We start from the raw sequence: 15,174 nt of genomic DNA, 5'->3' as shown, positions 1-15,174 counted from the left end.
GCGGCCACAAACTGCTGGTTGTTTGGCGAAATGATGGCATATTTGCCCCACAGGAGGTTGATCCAGGCGTGCTGTTTGTACTTTTTAGTTTGGGTCACTCTAATCATGTCATGGTCTGCAGTGGGTGGCTGGAATTTCCATAAGGCTCCTGAACCTACCTGGGATCCGCCCCTGGGCAGGGCCAACTCCTCCAGCTCCTGCACATCTGGAGCCTATTGCAGGCAATCAAGCCAGAGGGATTTAAGCCACACGTTGGTCGTGTCCAAATTCATGGGCTGCTTCCTCCTGAGGCCGCATTTGTAGACCGATTACGTCACAGCGACGCGCCGAAGGCTGTCCAAATTCGTAGACTCCTCCGAATGCAGCCGACAAATGCGTCCTCCTTTTCCCTGAATTTGAAGGATGGGTCGGGTGTGTCCTTCTTGGCCCACCATATCCCAGAATTCATAGCGCGGCCCAGCCAAGCTCCAGTTTCTGGCAATGGCGGCCGCTACTAAGTTTTAAAATTACTCTTATTAATCTTTCTGGGCCACAAAATAAACTTTAAACATATTTTCAGGCGAGAATGTGGGTTAGCTCGTTGATAATTAAAAATGAACACAAAAAACGGAGAAAGATTTCGGGTCCATTTTCGATTTTCGTGCCGTGGCGCTGACAACCGGAAATACTCTGAATTAAGGGCGGGAGTAGATCGAGAAGGCTAGACCGTCCAATTCCATAGCCGTTTACTTCTGGCCTACCCGACCTCCTGAGGACCCGGCCCACGTAGACCGCGAAGGCCGGGTCCTCAGGAGGATGCAGCCCATGAATTTGGACACGACCGCTGATGTTCATTCACTGCCAGTTTGTCATCAACACATGTTGGTAACAGGCCTTATACTTCAAGTTCTTGCTGTGATTTATCTTGTTAACCAGACTCTCTTGTGCTGCAGTTCTGTATTCACCTTGGCTCACGCTCCACCTCCAGACTCAGGATACCAAGCAATCATTTTGAAAATCCCTCTGTGCCTCACCTGCCTGCCCTCCTGCCATCACACTCCATCTGAAGCCCCGGATCTCAGGTCAGCCTTTCCACGCCACTCAGCCCCCCCTGGATTCTCTCACCCCCCTCAACACTCCATGTCCCCTACTGCAAGTAAGAATTGCTACCCTTATAACTTGCCACTTCAGAGCTGCCTCCACTACCTTCCTAACTCCACTATCTTCTCTCTTCAGCGTGACTGTTCCCTGCTCAGCTCCACTCTGCATCTCAGGCCTCATTCCCTCGCCCTAGCCACGTTTCCCAGGCCACGCCTCGTCAAACTCCACGTCTTATTGTTTTTTGTCTTTGCTACGTTTTTTGCACTTGCGCCTAATAAATTGTCACATCATCTGCTGTCTCTGCTCTGGGTTTCTGCACCTGAGTCCTGTTCAGTACAGGCCACTCGGCCCCGTGACAAATCAAACAGAACTGTAGTTTTCCACGAACAAACATGACGAACTGCTGATTTTGAAAGACTCATTGATCACTAATGAAGGAACTCTGCAGTCTTTGCTTTTAGCAACTCAGGAAATCTTCCTGGAGATGTTCAATCAGTGACTTTTCTGTAAAACTCGAGCAGTTTTTCTGGTTGTTTGCAAATCACGTCTTTACTTCAGGAATTAAAGGGACGTTTTTTGTAATTCTCTACAAATAAGAACAAACTCAGGGCTGTAATATGCAGATTGCAATATTTCATGCTCGCAAAGGAAACAACCTGTCTGATATAAAATGTTCAGAAAGGTCTTTGTGCTCTTTGCTCTGAGTGTCTGTTCGTCTCATTAATGAGCCTCGTTCTAGTCTCACTGCAGGTTTGGTCAGAGTAAAAAGAAAGTGTGCACGCTAAGCTCGTCCACAGAAGCTTAAAGCTTGTACTTTTGGCTTATTGAACGTCAAACCGGAGCACGAACAGATTCAGGGTGTTTTTATATTAGATCTACAGACGTGACTGCTGTAGCCGTGAAAGCAGGTTTCTGAAGCCGCCATTGTTTGTGCTTTGTTGTGCACCGACGCTCTCGTGCACACGCGTGCCTCTTTTCATTTGCGGTGTACCCGTTCCTTCTTTTGTCTCCGGTGAAACCTGCCCGTCACGTCCTACTTTCAGTCCGATCCCATCAGCAGAGACCTCTGTGTGTCTGAGTGCACTGAGAGAGGAAGCAGGAACACAGCAGCTCAACTCTGCCCTCTAAGGTGGGAAATGTGGTTACTGTATGCTGGTCTGTTAGTGGTTCAGCCACATTTTCTGTGTTTTTGTTGATCAATCTAGCTGCAGACGAACGATTTCCTTTCTGAAGTTCCTCTCAGAGCACGTCTGAGTCACCACGTCAAATACAAACGTAGGAGTAATCCTCCTAAAAGTCGAGTAGTCATCATTCCAAGAAAGGAAGAGTTTCTTTTTATCTTCATTTAACATCGCAGCTCTTGTGTTATCATTCAGCTGTGTTTCGTGCTCCAGTTGGTGGCTCTGCTGTGTTATTGCAGAGGGAGGATGTGCACAGCGGCGGTTCATCCAACGTTCATGCAGAATCTAAACCTTTAAGTGTTTAAATAAGGTTTAAGGTTGCATTAAAGGGCTGAGCTGTGAAAATTCATTTGAATCATTTTTTAGTGGTAGACACATTTAATAGAGATCAATCGATCAAATCAATTTCAGTCACTGATACCAAGATAAACACGACCCTGAGTTTCCTGCACTCGTTTTGCTTTCATGAGAAAACAGGAAATAGACCCCAAAAATTTAAATTAATTTTATAACTTCTCTAATTCAGTGTTATAATATCGTGTTTGGTCGTTACAACTTCACTTGTAGGTCTTTTATTTGGACAGACAACTTTCATATTCGATTTTATTTCATCCCTCAGCTGCCGTCTTCGACCCTGAAACTGTCAGTGTCAAGGACGGCGTGAAGCAGGCAGGGATGGAGGACTCAGACTCAACAGGCAGACTTAACTAAAAGCTCAGCTTCATCGCTGGAAGGGAAAACACAAAACTAAACTGGGAGATACTAGAAACTACACTCTCAAAGAGAACACACAGCCAGGGATGAGGGAGAACGTGACGCCGAACAGAGGTGAAACAGGGCAGAGAGGAAACAGCTGGGAAACATGGCTGGCAACTAATCAGACGAACAAGACGTTGGAGAAGCAAAACAGAACGCGACGCACAGGAAGTACAGGAACACACTGAGACACAGACTGACTAGATCAGGCTTGGTCAACTCCAGGCCTCGAGGGCCGGTGTCCTGCAGGTTTTAAGCTACGTTCACTCTGCAGGTCTTGATGCTCAATTCCGATTTTTTGATCAAATCCGATTTTTTTGTCTGCTCGTTCACACTACAGATAAAATGTGACAGCAAACACGCTCTAGTGTGAACGCTCAAAGCGGCCCGCATGCGCAAAAGAAGACGCCACACACAACGCGCTCTGTTTAGACCCAGAGCAACAGTATTGTTTGACTGATGGCCTTAATATAAAGACTTCGGACTTTACGTTTCCCAACTTTTGCTTTAAGTTATTTTGTTATTTACATAATAATGTAAATAACCTAATAATGATCCTTATTGCTGTTTTAGAGGAGCGGTGCTTCAAAGGATAGTTGCAGATTTCTGTCAGAATCTGCAGATTATACAGTACAAATAAAATGTTCACGTTTCTCCAACGTTGTCTTCCCAACAGTTTCACTGGATGGTCAGGAAGCGTTCGCGATGTCTTCTCCGGAGCTGATAATTAGCGTCTGTCTTGTGTCAGTGACGTAAAAGACGGATTTAATGCGACATGACCATCAAACAGCAGTTGCTTTCTAAAACATCGGATATGTATCGGATTCAGTACCACATACGAAAGTGACCCAGATCAGATTTGAAAATATCGGATTTGTGCCGTTCACACTGTCAGACCATGATCGGATATGGGTCGCGTAGGGTCAAAGAAGTCAGATTTGATGCGCTTTCGCCTGCAGTGTGAACGTAGCCTTAGATCTCACCCTGGGTCAATCAGAATCAGAATCAGAATACTTTATTAATCCCGAAGGAAACACACCTGAATCAAATGATTAGTTCATTACCAGGCTTCTGGAGAATTACAAGACATGTTGAGGATGTAATTTAGCCATTTGAATCAGCTGTGATGGATCAAGGACACATTTAAAACCTGCAGGACACCGGGACCTGGAGTAGATACAGGTAACAGCAGGAGCGACAAAGACACGACTGGGAATAAACAGAGACAAGACTTTGCGTGGGGCATGGAACAGCAGGGAGGCAAGACAACAGAAGAGCTCAAAACTAGACTGGAAAGCCAAGACGACCTTACAACATAAACAGAGGGACGACAGAGAGCAACTAACTAACTTAGACACCAAAACCAGAATAATACTGAATAAGCTCCCTTGGTCAACGACTCAACAATCGGCCAGTATTCAGCCGCGGCTCGTTGGTTAGGAGAGAGTTCAGAGAGTTTCTGATGCTGCACACTCCACTGAGAGGAGATCCTGCAGAGTGGCCTCCTTCTGCCTCTCTGACCCTGCAGATGCTCCGAGACATTGATGCAGGATTCAGCCATGTTTAATGTTATAAAGACAGCTCAGTGTTAACAGGGTTGTGTGTGAATTCTATGGCAGATTCACCATAAACCTTTGAATCATTCCAAATGACAAACAGCCGCTGGAAATGTAAAAAAATATTTGGTTAATGAAGCTCTGCTGCAGGCTGTTGGTGCACTCGGCTGTGCAGTGTTTGGTTTCCACTTCATGTTCACGCTGCACAGTTTTAAGATCCCAGTAAGATTTAGTCAGCCTGATGTTTGGATGCTTTTTGTTTTTCATTCTTTTCTTTATTTGTGATCCGTGGAAGCTGCAGGTCACCTGTTACTAGATAAAACAGATGGGATTTCTACACCCAGAGCTCGGTTCTGCAGTCTGTCGTGTCCTCGTCTTTGTTTGCCTGCCTCATTCTCCTCCCAGGGAAACAATGAGGGGACTCAATACACCTACAATATCAGGCATCAAGTCTGGAATTTAAACTGGGATTTTATGTGCAAGTTTCAATTTATTTGAAACTTTTCACGGTGAAACAACCAAATCATTTAAACCTAAGAGGCCAAAGCAGAAAAAGAAAGACTATGATGTGGAACGTTAGTAAGCACTCTGAGTAAAGTTACTCAGAGTGCTCATTTCCTCATAAATTAACGTAGATTATATTTAAAACCAAGCAGAGCGTCTTAAACCTGCAGTCTTTCTAGTGGCCAGCAGGGGAAAAGAAGTCCAGATGTACGGAGTTTTTGCAGATGTGACCACAAACGATGTCGTCTGCTATTTTGGACATCGGACAATCGTGGTGATGATGTATGATCAAGTGAATAAGGACTCAAAGGCTTAGAGAGCGATCCACACGGAAAAACCAATATTCCCCAACTGGTTGTGAGCGGTTTCTGGAAATCCCTGGGAAAGTCGCACAGGCCTTCAGACCAGTCCATGACCCCCCCAGTAACGATCTATCGCTGGGGGAAAACATGTATTCTTCAACCTGCTGGCAACCAGAACAATCACTGCGAGGTTTCTTATGCATGTCATCGAGCAAAAGCTACCTGCCTACAAGGCCAACCAACCAGGGAATACACATTTTCCCTGGTTGCATCATGTCCAGTATGGCGGGAAAAATAAACTTTTGACATATTTTCAGGCGAGAATGTAGCTGTGTAAGCTTCAAATATCTGCTCGGTTTATCAAGACATCACAAGTGCTCCGACGTTTTCGGAAACGTCTGTAACCCACTAAAATTTGCCTCATGAAAATGAACTGCTGTTACCAAAGAATGTCAGTAGGTGGCACTATGAGATTGTTTAGTGCTTGTGAACTTGAGTTGAGAACTATAGAGAAGGAGAATAGCACTAAGGCTACGTATGCTAGTCGGAGCTACTCACCGAATTTTTCTTTAATCCTTGTTCAAGAAAAAGGTTATGAGTGAAGACACAAATTGGATTTTACTCTTCCGCTTGTTGGAAACGCGGACACTTTTTGTTGATGCCGATGTACCTCTGTTTTTGTATGTTTTGATAATTTCCGGTGAGTTGACTAACTGCGCTAGCATAGCAAGCTAATCGTTAGCTAATCATTAGCTTAGTATAATGTAAATTTCATGTGTTCCTTTTAAGTGCTGTATTATCTTTTTATTTCTCCACTTGTGAATGTTTTAAACCAATCGGAAATATTTTTTTGGAAGCTAGTAGGTAAGTTTTATTTATTGTAATGAGATGATAAATATGAGCAGTCTTTGGCTAAATAGTAGTGCGACCACGTTTTGCACTTTCCTCGTGCATCAGTAATGTACATTCTCTCAATTCATTTGATTAATGTGACTGCTGTTCACAAAATATGAGATTTGAGTTAAATTTGTATGATGTGGAAATTGTTTTAAGGTTCTTTGATTAATTTTATTATTGATTGCATTGAGTTGTTATATACAAAGAGTGAGAGACATTTGGTCACTAGTGTTGATTAAGTTGTTATATGATATTCATGTAAAATATGTTCACTTCCCTGTGCAGGTTGGTTTTTTTGTTGGAGTCTATTGCGAGCCAGAATTCTGGATCCCCAGCTGCGATGCAGGAAAGATTTCCAGCCTACTTAGAAGTGACAACTGCGTTATTTCTTCACAGATAAGCTTATGAGATCTCAGAACAATACACTACCCGGGTAGTACTACTAACATTAACACTATACACACACACTCACACACATGAACTGAAAAGACTGAAAAGAACTCTAAAACTGAATACACGGACTGACAAATATGGACTATTGGAACTGTTGTGAACTGTTGGATGACTGTTTTTGTTTTTGTTTTGAATAAATGTTGACTGTTCGTTTAGCTGTGTGTCATTCGCTCCTTAGTCGATTCCTAGAGACCCTAAGCCTAAGATCCTAACTTTCTCTACATTCAGTAGTGGTAAAGTATTGTGTGTTACACGCAGAGATGGGCAGTAACGCGTTACTTGTAACTAAAACCGTGATTTTCTTGCGAGAATGTCTCATGACAGTGACGTAAGCGAGTGCGACGTTCGTGACAACAGCTGTGTGCAGATCAACAATGGATCATATATCGAGTGCAGAGAGAGTATGAGCGTGCAGCGTTTAAAGCGTGGAAGTACTGACCTTACTTTGAGTTTGATTCCATAAAAAGTGACAAAAACATTAGTGTCCGTTGTGCGTGGGAAGAAAACTTCTTTTTACAGCGAAAAAACCCCTAAACTTCCAAACAAGCACCGAGTAGCTACGACGTAATGGGAAACTCACAGAGAAACTGCGGTATCCTTCCACTGACCGCTGCACACCTGCACCAGGGTAAACCTCCGCCTACCCCACTCCTGCTTTACAGGTGAAAATAGAGCAAAAGGACCGCTAGTCTTTGACTTTATTTATTTTCTGCTGTGTTTTACTTGCATCTGAAAGAGTGAGTGTAAACACAAATATATATATATATATATATATATATATATATATATATATATATATATATATATATATATATATATATTATGTGCTGGAATGTGCAGAAAATAGGTTTAAATGTTAAACTAATTTCTTCCAGTCAGAGAATGTTGCATATAATTAAAATTTTGCTTCATGCATAAAGTTAAAAGATTAAAACTGACAAAACAAGTTTTAAAAAGAGACTTTTCCTTTTGATTACATTTTGTATGATGATTATGCAGAAAAAGTAGAATTGGGCTGAAAGATCTATCACTTTATCACCTATTCAGGTTGTAAATCATGCTTTTAAAAAGTAACTAAGTAACTAAGTAATTAATTACTTTTGAAAATAAGTAATCAGTAATTAATTACTGATTACTTTTTTCAAGTAACTTGACCAACACTGGTTACACGTCTGTTACCCACCAGCTCAATAGCAGACTGAGAGGTCAAGGATCACTAGAGCCCGGCCAAACAGCGAACTCCCAGCGCATCGTTTTCAAACCCCCCGCAGTCTTTCGCTACTCAAGTTAAATACGATATACATGCCAGCAAACATCCTCTCAGATGTTTGCTGGCCCCTCTTTAAGCTCATGTTGGCATATTTTTACATATAAAACAAGGCAAGAACAATAAAAGAAAAATTAGTAGCTATGAGTGAAACTAATCTCTGAGAAAATGACTGAGCTTGGTTGGTTTGAACTGGGATACTGGAGTACACAGAAGCTCAAACAATGAGCGAGAGAATACGAAGTAATTAAAATCCAGTTTGGGCGTATGTGCGCATCCCTGCAGGAAATCAAACACCCATTGTTCCTCCACCTGCCGCTGTCTGCTCGTCTCCTCGTCCCCTCACTCTTGCAGACATGCCGTCTCCCCCTCTGTGGAGGATGACTCATTGTTTTCAGAGTTTCCTCGACTCACAGCCGCATGGATTGGAGTGGGCTTATTTCTCACTCTGTGCTGTGGGACTCCTGCACCCCCGGCTCATCAGCTGTAACGCCACTCGTCACATTGACCTGTCAAAGTTTTCAAGGATTCAAAGGCTCAACGAGAGCTCGGAGCCCTTTTAGAGCAAATAAACATGAAGATTTCTTCCAGAAGTGTAACTCGTGTGTGTGTGAAAAGAAGCAAAACGAACACAAAGAGGCTCGGAGAAGCAGAAAGACCAGAAAGACATGAAATGGTGTAAACATCATATAACCTGAGCAGTTTAAGGATGCAGCTCTCTATCTAAGCTAAGTTAGAGCTCCACCGTCTCGTCTGGTCATTCATGTCTCCAAAAATGACCGTCTGAGGCTTCAAAATGTTGAGTCCCAAACTAATCAGTGACATCATGGTGGCGATGATCCAATAAGAGGCCTTTACCCATGACTACCACACAAAGTTACCAGAACAGTGATAAAATATGATGTAATGAGGAACATGAACAGGTTCAGATGATTATTTGCACTCCTGTCAGTCGGGCTCAGCAGCTGTTATCGTGTGTCAGAAACTTTCCTTCCTGCTCAAACTGTGATCTCACACTTACAGGTGCACTCGCACTGCCTCGCTGTTTTCCTCCAAACCTCGGTTCCCAGTTTCATCCGAGTGCTGCTATTCTCAGCCTCCTGATGAAGAACAGGGCCCACAGCTGACACACAGGTGCTGCAACACCTTTCGCATCTGACGGAAATGAATCGACAGCCTGAGCGCACGAGCGCAGCAGGCTTTGTTCGGTGTCATTACATTTTTACAGTTTAAACTTTTGATTTAGTTTCAGCACCTCGGCTTTTCAAAATGAAACTCGCCGACGAACAAAGCTGGCAGAATACAGATGTTTAGTCTGGATTTAAATGCTCCATGCTGAAATCTGCAGACCTTTAAGGCTCCTGTCAGCTCCAGGTCTTGTGGCTGGTTATATATATATATATATATATATATATATATATATATATATATATATATATATATATATATATAGTAGGGGTGCAACAATACTCGTATCGATATTGAACCGTTCGATACAGTGCTTTCAGTTCGGTACGCATATGTGTTGAACAATATAAAATTATTTAATTTATTTTATCAACTTTTCTTCTCACGATGCTGTCTGTGTTGAGAGTTCAGTGGCTCTGCGCTCGACTACTCCGCCTAGGCTGCACTGTCGAGCGCAGATCCACTGAGCGCAGCACAAGCTAGCAAGACAGAAGCTAAGCTCGTTGCAACATGGCAAATTGAACCTCCCCCACCCTCATTCAGATCTGGCGTTTGGAACTATTTTGGTTTTCATGTGACGTATGACCCTGAAGGTAAGCGCGTCATGGACTAAAGTAAAACAGTATGTCGGATGTGCCAGCAATGCTCAATTACATTGGTGGGAACTAGTGTGTTAGCGCAGTTAGCTTGTTAACGTGTTGGCCGTCCAGCCCCACGCAAGGGGCGATCCGCGGTAGCTCGTTAACGGATATTTACCGTGTTGTGGCGTTAACCTCATTTCAGATTAACGCTGACAGCACTAGTGGGAACACAATGAATATGACTGCACATTTACTCCGACATCATCCTAGTGCAAAGACAAGTGGAAGCAGACAAAAACAACAAGCACGCATGCTACAAACTTTAGCCGAGTCATTTAGACAGCCGTTAGCACATGATTCTCCTTATGGGGACTTGATATGTTTAATATGCTGCTGAGAATATAGCCCAGAAGAAGTGTATAGTATAGCTTTTATTTTGGAAAGAGCCATTTCTCTGTAATAAACTCTCTTTTCCAAAGATGAGGGATTTCTCCATCAGATAGATTTATTTTATTACTTTGTTGTTTCAGCAACATTAAATTTAAAATATGAGTTAAAATACATATTTATAATTTTAATAAATGACAAATTAAAAAAGCATGAACATTTCTTTGTATTGAAAAAATATTGAACCGTGACACCAAAGTATCGAACCGAACCGTGAATTTTGTGTATCGTTGCACCCCTAATATATATATATATATATATATATATATATGGGCAGTGATCCTACAACATGAAACGCTGGTATCGGAAGTATGGATATTTTAGGATGGCTCCACATGTCACTACCCCTCAGTCAGTGAGTGAGATGGTAGACAGCGGTGAGGAGGAGAGTGCGTCGCAAAAACACATAAATATGACACAATAAACAAAGCAGCATCTGGCTGCAGTTTAAAGAAGAAGCAGATACTAAGAGGAGAAACCGCATCAGCCCATCAAAGCTGTTTGATTTTCAGCCTGCACTGAGGACAGACTCTTCGGCTGCTGAGTTTGGTGGTTTCTGTTCTGTTTGTTTACAGTGTTTTGTTTTTGTGTTGAATTCAAATTAAGTTTGATTAAAACATTAAACAAAATTAGGCAATTATAAGGTTTCTCATAATAACACTAAATGCAAAAAGGTTTATCAACACACAAAGTACGAGGCTTCAGATGTATGAAGGAGAGGAAGGTGAGAATATTTTCAAAGGTCAACTTTAGAAACTGGAAATTTAAATCTTACATGTAACGACCAGAGATTACTGTAATCCGATTACTTTTTCCAAGTAACGAGTAAAGTAAGGGATTACTATTACAAAAACGGTAATTAGATTACTGTTACTTTCCCGTAGGAACGCTGCGTTACTGCGTTACTAAAACCGTGATTTTTTGCGAGAATGTCTCATGACAGTGACGTAAGCGAGTGCGACGTTCGTGACAACAGCTGTGTGCAGATCAACAGTGGATCATATATCGAGTGCAGAGAGAGTATGAGCGTGCAGCGTTTAAAGCGTGGAAGTACTGACCTTACTTTGAGTTTGATTCCATAAAAAGTGACAAAAACATTAGTGTCCGTTGTGCGTGGGAAGAAAACTTCTTTTTACAGCGAAAAAAACCCCTAAACTTCCAAACAAGCACCGAGTAGCTACGACGTAATGGGAAACTCACAGAGAAACTCGCGGATTCTTCCACTGACCGCTGCACACCTGCACCAGGGTAAACCTCCGCCTACCCCACTCCTGCTTTACAGGTGAAAATAGAGCAACAGGACCGCTAGTCTTTGATTTTATTTATTTTCTGCTGTGTTTTACTTGCATCTATTTGAAAGACTGAGTGTAAACACACAAAAATATTTTATTTTATGTGCTGGAATGTGCAGAAAATAGGTTTAAATGTTAAACTAATTTCTTCCAGTCAGAGAATGTTGCAGATAATTAAATTTTTGCTTGATGCATAAAGTTAAAAGATTAAAACTAATAAAACAAGTTTTAAAAAGAGACTTTTCCATTTGATTACATTTTGTATGATGATTATGCAGAAAAAGTAGAATTGGGCTGAAAGATCTATCACTTTATCACCTATTCAGGTTGTAAATCGTGTTTTTAAAAAGTAACTAAGTAACTAATTACTTTTGAAAATAAGTAATCAGTAATTAATTACTGATTACTTTTTTCAAGTAACTTGACCAACACTGGTAACGACTGAATTAATTTTAATTTTACATTTACTAAATCGTGACAGCTGAATGTAAAGCTTCTTGTGGCTGAGGCATAATCGGTCCTGTCTCTGTTACACAACAAAGACGAGTCCCGATGGTTGAACAGGTGACTCAGATGAAACGAGCACAAACCTGTTTCTTTTCCTCGCTTTCCTGGTTTGATCGTCTGAAAGTCCATAAACAGGGTCTGTTTATGCCATCAGGGTTATGAATCTTACATGTAATATATCCCCTGAGCTGGAGATCTTGCCTGGATGACACTCTAACAGCTTCAGCGTGAGTGCTGCCTCTGAAGAGGAAGATTTAGGCAGCAAGGAGACGATCAAAACAACTCTTTTTAGCTGAGGTACAATCTGTTCATGCTGGCGCATTATTACCATTTAATATATGAAAATTGCTTCACGTTTAACATCTAACTGTTGATTTTCAGAGATAAGATTTGGGGATTCTCGTGTGCAGTTAAATATTAAAAACAGCAACAATGTTCATTATTTCCCTGTTTCAGATATCTATCAGGCAGAAGTAGGACGAAACTGGCAGATTTGGTCTTTGAGCTTAAACAATGGACGAGAACGTCTCACATCTTCACTTTGGGATCCAGTTACTATTTACAGGCATCTCATAAACCATATTAGTAATGAAAAGACTAATTTGTTGCAGTGGTAGTGTAAATGTTTTGCTTATTAGTCATGCAAAATAAACTCAGCAGGCAGGAAACAATTTGCAGAGTCATTCATACGGAGATAATAAATGAGTGTAATCTGCCTCACAGTCTGCCATCAAATATCCTGAGAGATGCTGCGCTCTCTTTTAACCTGCCCGGCCCTCCTCTGCTCTTCACACCCGCTGTCTGCTTTATGTACGAGCAGCTGCCTAAAACGATGAAATCACGTCAATCATTCACAGAGTTGATCCACTGGTTTTCCAAGTCAAGTCCGGACATAGGCAAGCCTTTCAAAGCTACAGGGATGTTTCAGAGCCTGAAGGTGAGAACGTGTCAACGACAGAGGAAGAACAAAGAACATCCATGTGTCCGTGTGTGCTGGGCAGTGTTGGTCAAGTTACTTGAAAAAAGTAATCAGTAACTAATTACTGATTACTTCCCCAAAAAAGTAATCCAGTTACTTTACTGATTACTTATTTTCAAAAGTAATTAATTACTTAATTACTTAGTTACTTTTTAAAAACACGATTTACAACCTGAATAGGTGATAAAGTGATAGATCTTTCAGCCCAATTCTACTTTTTCTGAATAATCATCATACAAAATGTAATCAAATGAAAAAGTCTCTTTTTAAAACTTGTTTTATTAGTTTTAATCTTTTAACTTTATGCATCAAGCAAAAAATTTAATTATCTGCAACATTCTCTGACTGGAAGAAATTAGTTTAACATTTAAACCTATTTTCTGCACATTCCAGCACATAAAATAAAATATTTTTGTGTTTACACTCAGTCTTTCAAATAGATGCAAGTAAAACACAGCAGAAAATAAATAAAGTCAAAGACTAGCGGTCCTGTTGCTCTATTTTCACCTGTAAAGCAGGAGTGGGGTAGGCGGAGGTTTACCCTGGTGCAGGTGTGCAGCGGTCAGTGGAAGAATCCGCGAGTTTCTCTGTGAGTTTCCCATTACGTCGTAGCTACTCGGTGCTTGTTTGGAAGTTTAGGGTTTTTTCCGCTGTAAAAAGAAGTTTTCTTCCCACGCACAACGGACACTAATGTTTTTGTCACTTTTTATGGAATCAAACTCAAAGTAAGGTCAGTACTTCCACGCTTTAAACGCTGCACGCTCATACTCTCTCTGCACTCGATATATGATCCATTGTTGATCTGCACACAGCTGTTGTCACGAACGTCGCACTCGCTTACGTCACTGTCATGAGACATTCTCGTTTTAGTAACGCAGTAACGCAGCGTTCCAACTGGAAAGTAACGGTAATCTAATTACCGTTTTTGCGATAGTAATCCCTTACTTTACTCGTTACTTGAAAAAAGTAATTGGATTACAGTAACGCGTTACTGCCCATCTCTGGTGCTGTGGGGAGTTACCGAAGCTCTAACTCAGGGAAAACCTGGCAGGAGATAAAAATTCGGGTCTGTTCACCCAAACTGATAACACACGACTCATCATTTGACTTTTAAAAAGAAAAAAGTTTCTCCAGTGTCCTCAATCTATAATTTCCTGCCTCAATTCGCTGTGTTTTGTTTGACCTTTCTTTCATTTTTTCTTGTAAACAACTAAGAAAACCTCTAAGAATGGTTTCCAGGAACAGTCTGAGATCACGCAGCGTTGTCCAAATGTTTTGACACATTATGTCATTGTTCTTCTTCATCACTTCTTACCCCGTAACAGAAATATGCAGCGTAAACCTCAAAGAACAGAAGCAGCTGCTGGTGTTGTTTAGGCACCTGTGAGACGTGGACGTTAAATTGCTATTTTTCTCAGGCTCTAGTCACCTGAACATCTTTCTTGGACTTTCAAACAAAGTAAAGTTTGGGTACAAGAGTAGTTTAGTTTATCCTTCGTACTAAAAATAAGAAAATCAGAGATAAAGTCAGTCTTAGAACAATATTTGCTGGGTTACTAGCAACCAAAGGAACAATACAGACTAGATTTTCCAACCCCTCGCTCAAACATGCACGATGTAAACATTTAAAGTTAGCAGGAATGTGGAAAGTTCAGCAGTTTAAACAGCACACTGAGAAAAATATGTGTAATCACCAGGAGGGAGGCTGGCCCTGCTCTCTGTGTGAACATGCAAAGGTTACAAGACATTTTGACTCTATATATAAGGTGATTGGACCACCCCACCCTACACCATCCCACCTCCTTCTCCTCTTCCTCCTCCATGCTTGTTATCGAACAGCCTTCAGAGCCGAGCAGATGTTTGTCGGACAGCAGAGGCCGTTTCAGAGAAGCTTTAACTCCAGAAATGCTCCTTTCATGACTGCAGCAGCTCGCCGCGGGAATCCACCATCCGCCCACACAGCTCTTTGAAGTGCAAACCGAGGCTTTCGCAGCACTTTTCACCTCCACCTCTGGATGCTGCAGAGAGGATTGTGCGAAAATGTGTGTTTGTGCACGTGTAGAAAGTTAAAAAAGGTATAAAGTCCGCGGCAGAGTGATTGCATCTTATGTATGCATGCTTTAAAATAACAGTTTAACATTAAAGTTAATGTTTTGTCTCCGAGTGTTGTCTCCAGTTATTGAT

The 15,174-nt window shown here is 41.6% G+C and overlaps 1 long non-coding RNA gene across 1 annotated transcript in view; it reads right to left on the bottom strand.

Annotated features, from left to right (window-relative positions):
- LOC146496999 (uncharacterized) overlaps positions 1 to 15,174 on the bottom strand; it is a 434,085-nt gene that overhangs the window by 412,605 nt on the left and 6,306 nt on the right. The gene's annotated exons all lie outside the window — the stretch shown is intronic.

This window comes from Neolamprologus multifasciatus, chromosome 18 (assembly GCF_963576455.1).
Source record: "Neolamprologus multifasciatus chromosome 18, fNeoMul1.2, whole genome shotgun sequence".
NCBI classification, from domain to species: domain Eukaryota; kingdom Metazoa; phylum Chordata; class Actinopteri; order Cichliformes; family Cichlidae; genus Neolamprologus; species Neolamprologus multifasciatus.
The sequence above is the reverse complement of the archived record's forward strand: the minus strand, read 5'-3'. Positions and strand labels throughout refer to the sequence as shown.